Genomic DNA, 14440 nt, shown 5'->3' on the forward strand with positions numbered 1-14440 from the left:
GGGGCTGCCTCAGGCCCCGCCCCCATGGAGCCCCGCCCACAAGGACCGGGCCCCCGCCCACAAGGGCCCGCCCCGCCCCCTCACCCGCGGGGAGTCACGTGCCGGCCGGGCGCTCCTGACCTGCGGCCCCGCGCGCTGAGAGGAGGTGCGGCGGCGCCCGCCCTCAAGGAGACCTCGGTGGCGACGCGAGTCGCAGCCAGGTAGAAAGTCTGGCAGGGCCCCCTTTTTCCCTCTCCACCTCGCCCCCTCCTCCGGGGTCGGCCTCGCCTGGCGGCCCCGCACCGCCTCAGCGGCGGGGCCGGCGTCCCCGGGCGGATGCTCCGGCCGCCGCGGGCGCACCTGTGACGTGGGGGCGTGTTGGCGTCGGCCTCGCGGCGTTTACAGTGACCCAGAGATGACACGAACTCATGCAACATCTTAGAAAATGGATCTGGAGCTGAAGTGTTTAAAATTTTCTTAGGGCGATAAGTGGAAGACCCAGCTTCTCGCGCGTCTCTTCCCGTAAAAGCACAAACGAATCTTTTTCTGGCCCAGAGCAGCCTTCTCTAGAGGTCTCAGGAGGGCAGCAGCCAAAGACCGCGGGCTGGCTGCTGAGGTAACTGCTGCGCCTTCAAAGTTACTCTGGGCCAGGTGTGTGGGAAGAGTTTGCTGGGGAAAGGAAGTGAAGCCGAGGAAAGGAGAGAGGGCTGTTAGTAGGAAGTTGGAAGGGGTCGGGCACCCAGGCGTCCCGCGCTGGGGTACCCCTGAAAGGATGAATTACCTCAGAAACCAGTAATTCAATTGCCAGGTACGTGCCCATTTTTTAAAAAAGGTTTATTTATTTATGCATACAAGTGTTGTAGAGCAGCCCCGATACAAAACGGGGTGCCTGACTGTGGGTCCTCTCCCGCGCGCTTAAAAGGACTTATCAATGCTCTACTGCAGGCACACGCGAAAGTTTAATAAAAGGTTTATTTACAAGGGAAGGGGAAATGAGGAAATGTACAGCTTAGGGAGAAAAGTGGGAGACAAAGTTTTAAATGACTCCTACCCCATCTGCCGATCAGAAATCCCAAAATGGCACTCTCAGAGCTGGCGGCGAGCCAGGAGCGGTAAAGCCAGGAGGCAAGCGACAGCGAGCCCCCCAAGGCCCACGTGTTTGGTTTTTATATCCAACCTGGCTGCCCAACTCCACCCTCAGGTCCCAGCCACCCTCCCTTTGGTGGTGACAGGATTTGTCTTTCCCAAAGGGAAAGGGGGGAATGAGAGGATTTTCCAGAGACAGTGGGGAACAGAACAGGGAGATTGACTGAAATACGCTGCTGAAGGGAGCAGCTGGTGAATCAGGAGAGGTCAGCTGTGCCATGTGGGTAGCTCCCTGGCTGGGGCTCAAACTCGTGCTGCAGTGGCTGCAGATAGCTTCATAGGTTGCTTCTTAACCCCTTGCGCCACCAGGGTAGCCCTACTTGCCCATTTCCCCCCAATTTTGGAAATTTGCAATCATTTCAAACCTTTGGTGTATATAGTAAATGTCAGAAGGCGGATGCCTGCATGGTCTGGTGTTTAACTGGGAGTTCATAACTTGGCCTACTGGAGGAAGGGCCTATGTGGTTGTTTCGGAGAATACATATACTAAGAAGCTGTTACCCTAGGGACCAGAGTTTAGTGGATGGAACATAGGGGAGGGGCAATCATTGCTCCTAAAATTTAGAAAAGGTTGCCAATGGCTTAGTTAATCCATTTTTATGCACTTTCTCCCCCTGGTGGTAGTAAACACCAGCCTCACGTCAAGGAATTTCTTTTGTAATTTCTCAGTGGACAGCTTCTCACAAGGTACAATTTAGGACCAGTTTCCACACCCTTAAATAAACCAATTTTTCCTGTGCTGCATAATTGAGTGCTGGGTTACAGGCCAGAGTCGCGGGAGGGTGAGAGGATTCACCAGAGACAGAGCAGGGAGCAGAACAGGCAGACTGACCGAAAGCACTGCTGAGGGGAACAGCAGGCTAGACAGGAGAGGTCTGCTGCGCCATGTGGGATTCTCCTGGCCAGCCGGGAGTTGAACAGCTGCCGTGGAGGCTGCAGACAGCTTCACAGCGCTGTGCACAACCCGCTGCGCCACCTGGGAAGCCCTGGAATCAAATCTTAACACCAATAGTGGGTCTTTTGAAAAAGGCAGGTGACTTCAATGACCACTTCAAAACTTTATTTTTTTTAAAGATTTATTATATTTATTTATGCATACAAGAGCTGGGGTGTAAGGTAGAGTTGTGGGGGTGGTGTGTGTGTGTATGAGGATTCACCATAGACAGAGTGGAGAGCAGAACAGGTGCATTGGCTGAAATACACTGCTGAGGGGCGCAGAGGTTGAGAAAGGAGAGGTCTGCTGCACCATGTGGCTTAGCTCCGACTTGTGATTGAACTCGTGCAGCAGTGGCTGCCCTAGCTCCATAGTGCTGAGACTTAGCCTTTTGTGCCACTAGGGAAGCTCCACTTTGAAACTTTAAGTAAGAAACAGTTCAAAGTTTTTACCAGCTTGTGCTATATTTGTCTACCTCATCTGAAATGCTGTATTTCCTTTTTACCTATCCACATTCTACCCACCCTGGAGGACTAACAAATCCCCTCTTCTTCACTAGACAGATTTTTCCAGATTACCCTGATAAATTCTTTCTCTGACCACTGATGGTATTTATCTAATACATTACCATTTACACCCTATCCCCACCCCTTACTACTTAATCATTACCACACATATCTTGATTGCCTAACTGTAGGGTAAGGAAAAATGTCAGGCTCTTCTGCCCTCCCGCCATCAGGATAGATGATGGATCCTTGAGGTCCTGAATGCATGCCTGATGGCGGGCACCTGGAGTATGGTGTGGGCATAGGTAGATGGGATTCACCTGGGCTAAGACTGTGCTTTTTTTTTTTTTTTTAAATGTTTTTTTTTTTTTTTTTATAGAGGCATGTTTTATTTATTTATTTGTTTGTTTGTTCTGTTTACACATGCACTGGGTACAGTCAGAAGCGCGGGAGGGTGAGAGAATTCACCAGAGCCAGAGTGGGGAGCAGAGCAGGCAGAAGGACCGAAGTACACTGCTGAGGGGAGCAGCGGGCGGCAGGAGAGGTCTGCGCGCCATGTGGGCCCCTCCTCCGGTGGCCGGGAAGCAGCCGGGGATCGAACCGGCGCCGCAGAGGCCGCGGGCAGCTTCGCAACCCAGCGCTCAACCGCTGCGCCACCGGGGAGGCCCAAGACTGTGCTTTTTAAGGGTGGTGTCAAGGGGACATCAGTAGAAGAAGCCGAAAGAAGCCTGAAGCAGAGAACGCCAGAGAGCCCAGATAGAGTGAAGATTTGCTGGGGGCTGGGAGGACTGCCAGCCTCCCAGCCCCCCAGCATCCCTGCCTGCCACATACCCGTTGAACCCCAATAAAAACCTGCAAAACCACTGAGGACTCTGACTGCTCCTTTACCCAGTCTGCTGGATCAGAAAACCTGCTCAGTGGTCCAGTCCTGCCTTTACACTAACAAAACAGGGAAATTGTACAGTCAGGGAGCATATTTTAACCTCTCAGATTTCTTTCAGTTTCTGTAGTGTTGGGCACATAGATGTTTTGATTATATATTATCAAAATATAAAGCTTTTTTTTTAAAGATTTATTCACACAAGAAACTGAGGTACAGGCCAGAGATGTGTGTGTGGGGAGGGGGGGTTAAGAGGATTCACCAGAGAGTGGGGAACAGAACAGGCAGATCCACTGAAATACACTGCTGAGGGTAGCAGTGGGCAAGTCAGGAGAGGTCTGCTGCACCATGTGGGTTGCTCCTTGGCCAGCCGGGGACCGAACTCATGCTGCAGAGGCTGCTGATTGCTTCATAGCGTGATGCTTAACCTCTTGCACCACCAGGGAGGACCCTAAAATATAAAGCTTTTAAAAATATCAGCTTCATGCTTTTTAAAGTTTAAATGTTCAAGAACCTCTAGTTTAAAAAAAAAACAAATTCCTCATATCTATAAAGTATTATATATATTATATATGGTTTACAGTGTGAAGGGAAATTTCTTCCATCTCTTTCTGATCAATCCAGTGAACTGCTGCTCAGTCTGCAGCCTTTTTTTTTTTCCCTCCTGAACTGTAAAACTACCAGCAGTATGCCCCAGGTAAATTTTACACTGCTTTATGATTTTGTTTTTCTTTACTTAAAAGGGTGATTTAAAATCACTTTATTGATTATTTCTCAAACAGGTGTGTCGAGTCAGTATTATTTTTAACATTTGGGCAAATTTCACTTGATTTAAACTGTCTGAGCTAGTATGAGATATGAAACAGAATAAAAAAGTTTATGATTCTCTAATCTGTTCTGATGCAATCCTAAATCCACAAACACACAAAAACACCTAGAACAAACAACACTTCTGATTTCTTGAGTAATGTAAACCAATGATAAGCAAAAATCTTTTGGAAAATAATTTTTTTTTGTTATTAAGAGTCAATTTAATGCTACCTTTTTGGTAACATTGGAAGTGTAATTTTTTAATTTCCACCTGAAATTTTGACTAAGTCAAATTTCAAATCAATAACCAAGGCTCACCCTAGCAAAATTAGCATAGCAGACTCTTTGTGTTTAGGAAATTTATGCTTTCATCCTCACTCCCACTTTTGGTGCCAAAGAGTGGAGGAAAAGAGGAAGAGGGCACTGAAAACAAAAGGGAATTAGACCTATTTTTTGGAAAGGATCTGATGTATAATTTGGTGTGAATTGAAGTTAACAAGTTATCTTTTCCAAGATTCCATTTTAATCTCAATTTTTAATAGAGTAAAACAAGACTGTCATCCATTAATGAAATTTTTAGCAAGAGTATATTATGGGGCCTCCCTAGTGGCGCAAGGGGTTAAGACGCAACCTATGAAGCTGTCCGCAGCCTCTGAAGCATGAGTTCAATCCCCCAGCTGGCCAGGGAGCAACCCACATGGCGCAGCAGACCTCTCCTGATTAACCCACTGCTCCCCTCAGCAGTGTATTTCGGTCACTCTGCCTGTACTGCTCCCCACTCTGTCTCTGATGAATCCTCTCACTGCCCACCTCTGGCCTGTACCCCAGTTTTTGAATGCATAAATAAACAAATCTTTTTTAAAAAGCTGAAAAATTTGAACAAACTTCTGTATAATTTTACTTTAATACTTAAATCCTAAAAGACTGATGAATAAACTAGCATTAATAATGAATTACTTTTCATGTGATTGAGAGTGTGGATTTTTAAAGCTTTCTTATAAGTTGAAGGCTGTGGGTGCTGTGAAAGTATCAGAATAAATCATGTTTACCATAGCATTTTGTAGAAATATTCCAGTTATTCACAGTCTACCCCCTTTGTCCTTTGTATAAGCCCTATCAACAGTGATCCTTCTCAGGGAGTAGTGAAATACATTAAGTGGCTCTTTTATTTTTTCACTCTGTAAGTTTCAATTAATTAAAATCTGATATATATTATGACTATTAAACAGAACATATAGTGAAGTCGTGTGACTACTTTAGGCTATTAAACTAATAAGTAAAAATAAACCCTGACCATTGTCATAATTTCATTGAGGTCTTCAGAATTTGAATTTATTGACTTTTTATTAGTGTAGTTTCTTCTCTTTCCACAAAATAGATGTTGCTTTATTTTTCTTCTGAAATAATATGTATAAACTCAAAAGTTACCACTACGTGATAGTCTTATAATTAAAAAGTTTATTTTTGTTTAATTTGTTTGATTACCAGAAAGGAAGGGCAAAGTGGGGAGTAAATTGGGTAAAAGAGGTAAACTGTATGGTGAAGAGCAGAATTGTGTTTTTAGTGGTGAACTTAATCTATATACCCATGTTGATTTTTAATGATACACACCTGAAACTTATATAGTATTATGATGCAGTGTTACTTCAATTTTAAAAAGGATTTAAAAATTGCTGAGGGCCTCCCTGGTGGCGCAAGGGGTTAATAAGCACATCACCAACTGGCTTGTTTGGTGTAGGTGTGCTTATCCTGAAGTCTTCTAATTTCTGTTTCTGTCTAAGGCCTTTTATTTTTTAAGATTTATTTTATTTATTTATGCATACAAGAATGGTGGTGTAAGCCAGAAGTGGGGGGGGCGGGGGGAGGGTAAGAGGAGTCACCAGAGACAGAGTGGGAGCAGAATAGGTGGATCTACTGAAGTACACTGCTGAGGGGAGCAGCAGGTAAGACAGGAAAGATCTGCTGCACCTTATGTGGGTTAACTCCCTGGCCTGGGATCGAACTCATGCCACAGTGGCTGGTGATAGCTTGATAGCACTGAGTTAAACCCTGTGCTGCAAGGGAGGCTCCTGTCTAAGGCCTTTTACTGTGGGGAGGGTATTTGGAATGCTCCTCCCTTAAAGTCTTGTGACCTCTCTTTTCCGTCAATTTTTAGTCCCCTGAATTAGGGATTAAGAGTTGAATTCTCTATTTACTTACCATACTAACATCCTGCTTTCTTTGGAAGATTTGTTCAGCATCATCTGGTGTCACGGTGAATCTGGTTTCATTCAACATTCTCTTGAGCACATTTTATTAAATTTGAAACATTTGGATCATACATACATTCTGGTACAGATTTTTTCCTTTTTAAGATCCTTTGGCAGTTTCAGTTGTCGTTTGGCAGTGGTAAATTATAAATTGGTGCTTGGAAGTCTGAAGTATATATAATTTAATAATTGCCAGTAGGATTGTACAAAAATTTTCCATCTCTTCTGCATTTGGAAAAAGCTCCATAAGTGATTTCATTATGCAGCCGGATTTGACGGCAGCTGGAGTAGGTGATCAGTGAGATTCTAGATCAGATTTAGACAATAGGTGAAACCTTATATCTAAGAGCCCATAGCAGCACACTCAATTGGTCACCCCTAGTTGCTTTCTTTTCTGACACTTCATTTTTTTCTCTCCAAAATACCAAAATACTGCAGACATCCAATTATCATTGCTTGAGGGTTGTTTTAAATTAGGTATTTTAAATTAGATATTTTCCTTCTGATTTCCCAATGTTTCAAGGGAACCATTCTTTCTATGGTTCAGTGTCTAGTAACAAATTTCATTGGTTCTTACTTATGGTATTAAATCAATTATTACAAAAATATTTATTGCTCTTTTATCCCAGGTACCAGAATGTGATCCAGTTTGTAAGGCTTGAAATTCATCATAAATCTGTGGGTCCACTAAGATAAAAGGGGGAGAGGTGAAGGAGTTGGGAGGTGAAGAGGTAAAGGAAAGGGAGAGGGAAACAAAGAGACATATAATAATACAAAACTAAAATCCAAAATTAGGTATATTTTTCCTGTTTCTGGGAAGATGGAATAGAAGAACACATCCCCACTTGTCCTACTAAGTTGAACTAAAACCCCTGGATACTACATATAAGAAGACTCTGGGGCCTCCGTGGTGGCACAAGGGGTTAAGCACCCACTATAAAGCAATCTGCAGCCTCTGCAGCATGAGTTCGATCCTCGGCTAGCCAGAGAGAAACACACATGGCGAAAGCAGACCTCTCCTGTCTCGCTCGCTGCTCCCCTCAGCAGTGTATTTCAGTCAGTCTGCCTGTTCTGTTCCCCACTCTGTTTCTGGTGAATCCTCTCACCCACCGCATCTCTGGCCGGTATCCCAACTCTTATATGCATAAATAAATAAATCTTAAAAAAAAAAAAAAAAAAAGAAGACTCTGAAGGGTGGAGGACAGAAGGCAGACTGGGTAGGATTCTTACAATCCAGGAATGGCATGGTGATGAGTTTTCTTTTGCCTGGTAATCCCAGATTTAGATCTGAAGAAGCTGGCAATGCGGATGTGCCCAGGGACACAGGGAAAAAGCCTGCTCTTTCCAGCCAGATAAGTATGAAGACTTCAAGGTAGGAGAACTTGTTTTAGTTCTGACTTTGTTATTAACAAACTGTGACTTGGTAAACGCTTTCCATTGTCAGTAAGTCCAGCATTATGACTCCAAGCTGGGAAAGAAAAGGAGTTGTGCTTTGAGCAAAGTGTACTTTTCACTGCTTAGACTAGAATATTTGTCAGATAAAGAAGTGTATAAAGAAAAATTCTATAATACAAAAGCAATCACTCTTAACATTTGAGGCATCTTTAAATGTTCTTTTAAACAATGCATATATTTTATGTATTTGAAATCCTATACCATATGACTAAAATTTTTCACTTGCATATATTTTGTTTAATGTTAAAACATATTATAGGGCCTCCCCGGTGGCGCAGCGGTTGAGCGCTGGGTTGCGAAGCTGCCGGCGACCTCTGCGGTGCCGGTTCGATCCCCGGCTGCTCCCCGGCCACCAGAGGAGGGTCCCACATGGCGCGCAGACCTCTCCTGCCGCCCGCTGCTCCCCTCAGCAGTGTACTTCGGTCCTTCTGCCTGCTCTGCTCCCCGCTCTGGCTCTGGTGAATTCTCTCACCCTCCCGCGCTTCTGACTGTGCCCAGTGCTTGTATAAATAAATAAATAAATAAATAAATAAATAAATAAATAAATAAATAAATAAATAAATTAAAAAAAAAAACATATTATAAACATCTTAGCCACATTCTCTTTTATCACATTAATATACCAAACTGCACTTGGTCATTCCATTAGAAAATACATGGTTTTTATCCAGTTGAAGCCATCTAAAAATCATGACTCAAAGCAGTTTTATATTTAAGTCTTTCTGCTGCATTTAAATGTTTGTTACTTTTAGTTTACATTTCTTTGGGACATTGACTGACATATTTGATAAAGCCCTTAGAAGTAAAGGGTCATTTGGAAATATAAAATGAGGGATTCCTGTGTTTTCTGTTTTTAGACAAGGCCTTGCAATTGTATGCAGAAATGAGATTTTAACAAAATTCATAAATATTAAGAAAGTCTCATAGAAGTAAATATTAAAAGGAAACTATAAATTAGGACTTCAACAACTAAGATTGGAATTACAATATTGCTTCTTTAGTAAATCTTGTTTTCTGATGTTTGTGTCATGAGACTAAATGAAGCCTCCATTTAACATGATTCTTCATAATTAAATCAACATTTATTGGGGAATGCTTTTAGAATAGCAGAGCAACTTTTAAAAATCCGCTCCAGCATAAAGCCATGAGGTTACTGGCACTGGCCTAGCTGAACTTTTTCAGAACTCTGGAAAGTGACCAAAGCCTTGTAACAACCTGAGGGCAGTTTCTTCAGAGTTGTTTAAACTCTGACTGCTATGTGCAGAGTGAACTGAAAGAAAACAAGTTGGGAAGGGGGGAGAATAGCAATTCATAGGCTATCCTAGTAATTCTGACAGCTGATGGTGCTTTGTGGCTTTTTTTGTTTGTTTGGGGTTTTTGAAATTTTTTTGAAATTTTTTATATTTTTTTAGTATATGTGCTGCCGAAGCAAGCACATTTTTTATTCTATTTTATTTATTTATTTATTTATTTTTTATTTTTTTATTTTTTTTGGTTTTTGATTTTTTTAAATTTTTATTTATTTATTTTTTGGATGGTACTTTGAACCTATAAAATGACAGCTAGAAGAGAGAAATGGGGAAAGATAAGATTCATTTAGAAACTGGCTATTACTGCTTTTGAGAAGTTTAGATTATATGACGAGAGAGTTCACTGCAAACTGCAAACCTCTGAAAATACTAATGCAGAAGAGAAAGGTATATATAAACTGTTCTTGCTTCTAGATAAACCAGAGAGATAATTATAATGCAATCAGTGATAACTGGACTGGTTTTCAACTTTTCTTTTCTTTTTTTTTTTTTTAAGATTTATTTACTTATTTATTTATACAAGCACTGGATACAGTCAGAAGCGCGGGAGGGTGAGAGAATTAACCAGAGCCAGAGCAGGGAGCAGAGCAGGCAGAAGGACCTAAGTACACTGCTAAGGAGAGCAGCGGCAGCAGGAGAGGTCTGCGCACCATGTGGGACCCTCCTCCGGTGGCGGTGGCCGGGGAACAGCCGGGGATCGAACCAGCGCTGCAGAAGCTGCAGGCAGCTTCGCAACCCAGCACTCAACTGCTGTGCTACTGGGGAGGCCCTCTTTTTTTTTTAAGATTTATTTATGCATATAAGAACTGGGGTACAGGCCAGAGGTACAGAGGGGTGGTGAGAGGATTCACTAGAGACAGAGTGGGGAGCAGAACAGGCAGATTGACTGTAATACATTGCTGAGGGGAGTAGCGGGCGACAGGAGAAGTCTGCTGAACCATGTGAGTAGCTACCTGGCTGGGGATCAAACTCCTGCTGCAGTGGCTGCAGATAGCTTCATAGTGCTGCGACTCAACACCTTGCGCCACAAGGGAGGCCCTGGTTTTCAACTTTTCTATACCATAGTTGACATGTCAATGGCTGGTATGGACTGAAATTTTTGCTCCCCAAATTCATCTGAAGACCTACCCCTCCATGTGGTAGCATTTGGAGATGGTGCCTTCAAAGTAACTAGGGTTAAATGAGGGCACAAGAATGGCGGTCCTCACTTTGTGATTAGTGACCTTTGAGGACACAGCAATAAGGCAGCTGTCTAAAAGTCAGAAAGAGATTTCACTAGCAGTTGACTCTGCTGGACCTTAATCTGAAATTTCTAGCCTCTAGAACTGAAAGTAAGTTTCTGTAGCTTAAGCCATCTATGGTATTATTATAAGGCCCAGGGAAGATTAATATAGTGACTTCCATCTTTCGCATTTGGATGGCAGAGTACTTGTTCATGAGTTGCAGGGACATACTTAAAGAAAGGCAAATTTTTGCTTTCAAGTTTTTCTCTTCTGAATGGTGCTTTAATGTAATATATAATCTTCTTGATAGTGAATTGTTTGAAAACTCCTGTGATAATGTTAATGCATTTGCATTAGCCTTGGTTGTGAATGACCCTAACTTCCTGAAACCTACTGAAGTCAAATAACATTATCTTGTAATAAACTCACTGGAGGATTGACATTGAAAAGGCCTACTACGGATTGGCCCATTAACAGTTTTTAAGTTATTGATAAAGAATCTATGTAAACAAGACTAATTTTAGAAATTCATTCTAAAGCCAGGTTCTTTCTGTTAGACTGTTGCCAATGTTTTGAATTCTCCTGCTTCATTGCTTAAAGACACCTATACTCTGATGATAGCCTATTTATTTTAGTGCATTAAATGGATAAAATATAAGAATTAGGAGAATGGACTCTGGTCTGTTGAGAAGCATTGTGGGAACTGGGAACGTGACATGTAAAGTGGCTATTATAAGGGATTTTTTTTTAAGATTTATTTATTTATGCATACAAGAACTGGGGGTAGGCCAGCGGTATAGGGGGTGAGAGGGTTCATCAGAGATAGAGTGGGGAGCAGAACAGGCAGATCCACTGAAATACACTACTGAGGGGAGCAGTGGGCAAGATAGGAGAGGTCTGCTGTGCCATGTGGGTCAGCTTCCTGGCCAGGGGCCAAATTTATGTTGCAGTAGCTGGCAATTGCTTGATAGTGCTGTGTCTTTAACTCCTGTGCCACCAGGGAGGTCCAAGAGAGATGTTTAAAAGACAGACAGAGAAAGAACGTAATATACCATCAACAGTAGAGCATTTCAAATTACTTAGAGGCCAGCTTAAAAACACATTAAGGTGGGCCTCCCCAGTGGCTCAGTGGTTGAGCGATAGGTTGCGAAGCTGCTTGCAGCCTCTGCAGCACCGGTTCGATCCCGGGCTGCTCCCCAGCCACCGGAGGAGGGTACCACATGGTGCGCAGACCTCTCCTGCTGCCCGCTGCTCCCCTCAGCAGTGTACTGCGGTCCTTCTGCCTGCTCTGCTCCCCCTCTGGCTCTGGTGAATTCTCTCACCCTCCCGCGCTTCTGACTGTACCCAGTGCATGTATAAATAAAACAAACAAACAAATAGATCTTAAAAAAAAAACAAAAAACACATTAAGCTGATTTCAGGGCCTCCCCGGTGGCGCAGTGGGGTTGAACGCAGCGCTGTGAAGCTGTCTGCAGCCTCTGCAGCGTGGGTTTGATTCCCGGCCAGCCAGGGAGAGACCCACATGGCGCAGCAGACCTCTCCTGCCTTGCCCACTGCTCCCCTCAGCAGTGTCTTTGGTCCATCTGCCTGTTCTGCTCCTCACTCTGTCTCTGGTGAATCCTCTCACCCTTCCACGCCTTTGGCCTGTACCCCAGTTCTTGTTTAAAAATAAATCTTAAAAAAAAACTGATTTCAGATAAACTCACTTATATTCACCTATTTAACATACCTATTGAGTGCCTATTCTGTAAAAGATTTTGTGCTGTTAGAGATATCAAGACCATATGGGGCCTCCCTGGTGGCTCAGCGGTTGAGCGCTGGGTTGCGAAGCTGCCCGCGGCCTCTGCGGTGCCGGTTCGATTCCCGGCTGCTCCCGGCCACCAGAGGAGGGTCCCACATGGCGCGCAGACCTCTCCTGCCGCCCACTGCTCCCCTCAGCAGTGTACTTCGGTCCTTCTGCCTGCTCTGCTCCCCGCTCTGACTCTGGTGAATTCTCTCACCCTCCCGCGCTTCTGACTGTACCCAGTGCATGTATAAACAAAACAATCAAACAAACAAAAATAAATAAAAAAAAAATCATAAATAAATAAAAATACATGCCTCTTAAAAAAAAATAAAAATAAAAATAAAATGTTTTAAAAAAAAAAAAAGACTATATGGGAAAGACCTTAAGTACTTTTTGACTGGTGATATATCAGTCCAGTTTCTGATTAATATTATACAAGATGAACTAAGTGCTGCTAGGGGGTGTGTATAAAATATGTGCTTAATGATTTTGATATATCTTGCAAATTAGTAAAAGACAGTAAATAGGGCATTCTTACTATACTGCTATACCTCTTTTGGTATAGCCAACTGAATCACTTTACTTTCTCCCAACATTCTAGCCTTTATCCTTACCTCACTTTTAGGATGAGAACACAGATCCAGATTAGGTTTCACATGATATGTCTAAGGATAGTGTTAGTTTAGTGGTAGCACTGAAGCAGAAACTATTCTCCTGAATAAAAACTGGTATTATGCCTTCTTCCTTTCCTTGTCCACTGTTAAAAGTACTCCCAACCTCTAAAACTGTTCAGTCATTACTGAATCCATGAAGCCTTCCCTGCCCTTCAAGTAAATGAACTCTCCTCTCAGAGTATTTTGCTCATAATGAGTGTATTTTTTAAATTTTTTTTTAAGATTTATTTTTATTTATTTATGCATACAAGAAATGGGGTATAGGCCAGAGGTGCAGGGGGTGAGAGGACCCACCAGAGAGAGAGTGAGGAACAGAACAGGCAGATTCTACTGAAATACACTGCTGAGGAGAGCAGAAGGCCAGACAGGAGAGGGTCTGCTGTGCCATGTGGGCAGCTCCCTGGCCAGGAATTGAACTCATGTTGCAGTGGTTGGCAACAGCTTTTTTTTTTTTTTTTAAATTTTTCTTTTTTTAAAGATTTATTTATTTATTTATACAAGCACTGGGTACAGTCAGAAGCACAGGAGGGTGAGAGAATTCACCAGAAGCAGAGCAGGGAGCAGAACAGACAGACTGATGAAATACACTGCTGAGGGGAGCAGCGGGTGGCAGGAGAGGTCTGCGTGCCATGTGGGACCCTCACCCAGTGGCCGGGGATCGAACTGGCGCTGTAGAGGCTGCAGGCAGCTTTGCAAGCCAGTGCTCAACCACTGCACCACTGGGGAAGCCCAGCGATAGCTTGATAGTGCTGAGACTTGTGCTACCAGGGAGGACCCAATGAGTGTATTTTTTAATTAATCTAAGTTTTTTTGTCACTCTAAACACATTAAAAATAATGTGTTTGGGCCTCCCCGGTGGCACAGTGGTTGAGCTCTGGGTTGCGAAGCTGCCCACAGCCTCTGCAGCGCCGGTTCGATCCCCAGCTGCTCCCCAGCCACTGGAGGAGGGTCCCACATGGCGTGCAGACCTCTCCTGCCACCCGCTGCTCCCCTCAGCAGTGTACTTCGGTCCTTCTGCCTGCTGTGCTCCCGGCTCTGACTCTGGTGAATTCTCTCACCCTCCCGCGCTTCTGACTGTACCCAGTGCTTGTATAAATAAATAAATAAATAAATAAATAAATAAATCAATCAATCTTTAAAAAAAAAGCAATGTTTAAAAATAATGTGTTTAAAAATAAAATAAAAATATTAAGAATACTAAAAAATGGGGGCCTCCCTGGTGGTGCAGCGGTTGAGCGCTGGGTTGCAAAGCTGCCCGTAGCCTCTGCGGCACCAGTTCGATCCCCGGCTGCTCCCCGGCCACCAGAGGAGGGTCCCACATGGCGCTCAGACCTCTCCTGCCGCCCGCTGCTCCCCTCAGCAGTGTACTTCAGTCCCTCTGCCTGCTCTGCTCCCCGCTCTGGCTCTGGTGAATTCTCTCACCCTCCCGCGCTTCTGACTGTACCCAGTGCATGTATAAACAAAACAAACAAACAAACAAATAAATAA

The 14440-nt window shown here is 43.7% G+C and overlaps 1 protein-coding gene across 4 annotated transcripts in view; it reads left to right on the plus strand.

Moving 5' to 3' along the window:
- The first annotated feature begins 118 nt into the window (after nucleotides 1-118).
- CCDC73 (coiled-coil domain containing 73) overlaps nucleotides 119-14440 on the plus strand; it is a 221504-nt gene continuing 207182 nt past the window's right edge. For 2 of the 4 annotated variants that reach the window (XM_054699286.1, XM_054699291.1), the window contains exons 1-2: nucleotides 367-787; nucleotides 7784-7876. The gene's annotated coding sequence lies outside the window, so the exon portion shown is untranslated. Of the gene's footprint in view, nucleotides 201-365; nucleotides 788-7783; nucleotides 7877-14440 lie in introns of those variants that run through there. The other 2 variants (XM_054699287.1, XM_054699290.1) reach the window with 2 other exon arrangements.

This window comes from Talpa occidentalis, unplaced genomic scaffold (assembly GCF_014898055.3).
Source record: "Talpa occidentalis isolate TD23 unplaced genomic scaffold, MPIMG_talOcc4v2.1 talOcc4.3, whole genome shotgun sequence".
Lineage (NCBI taxonomy): Eukaryota > Metazoa > Chordata > Mammalia > Eulipotyphla > Talpidae > Talpa > Talpa occidentalis.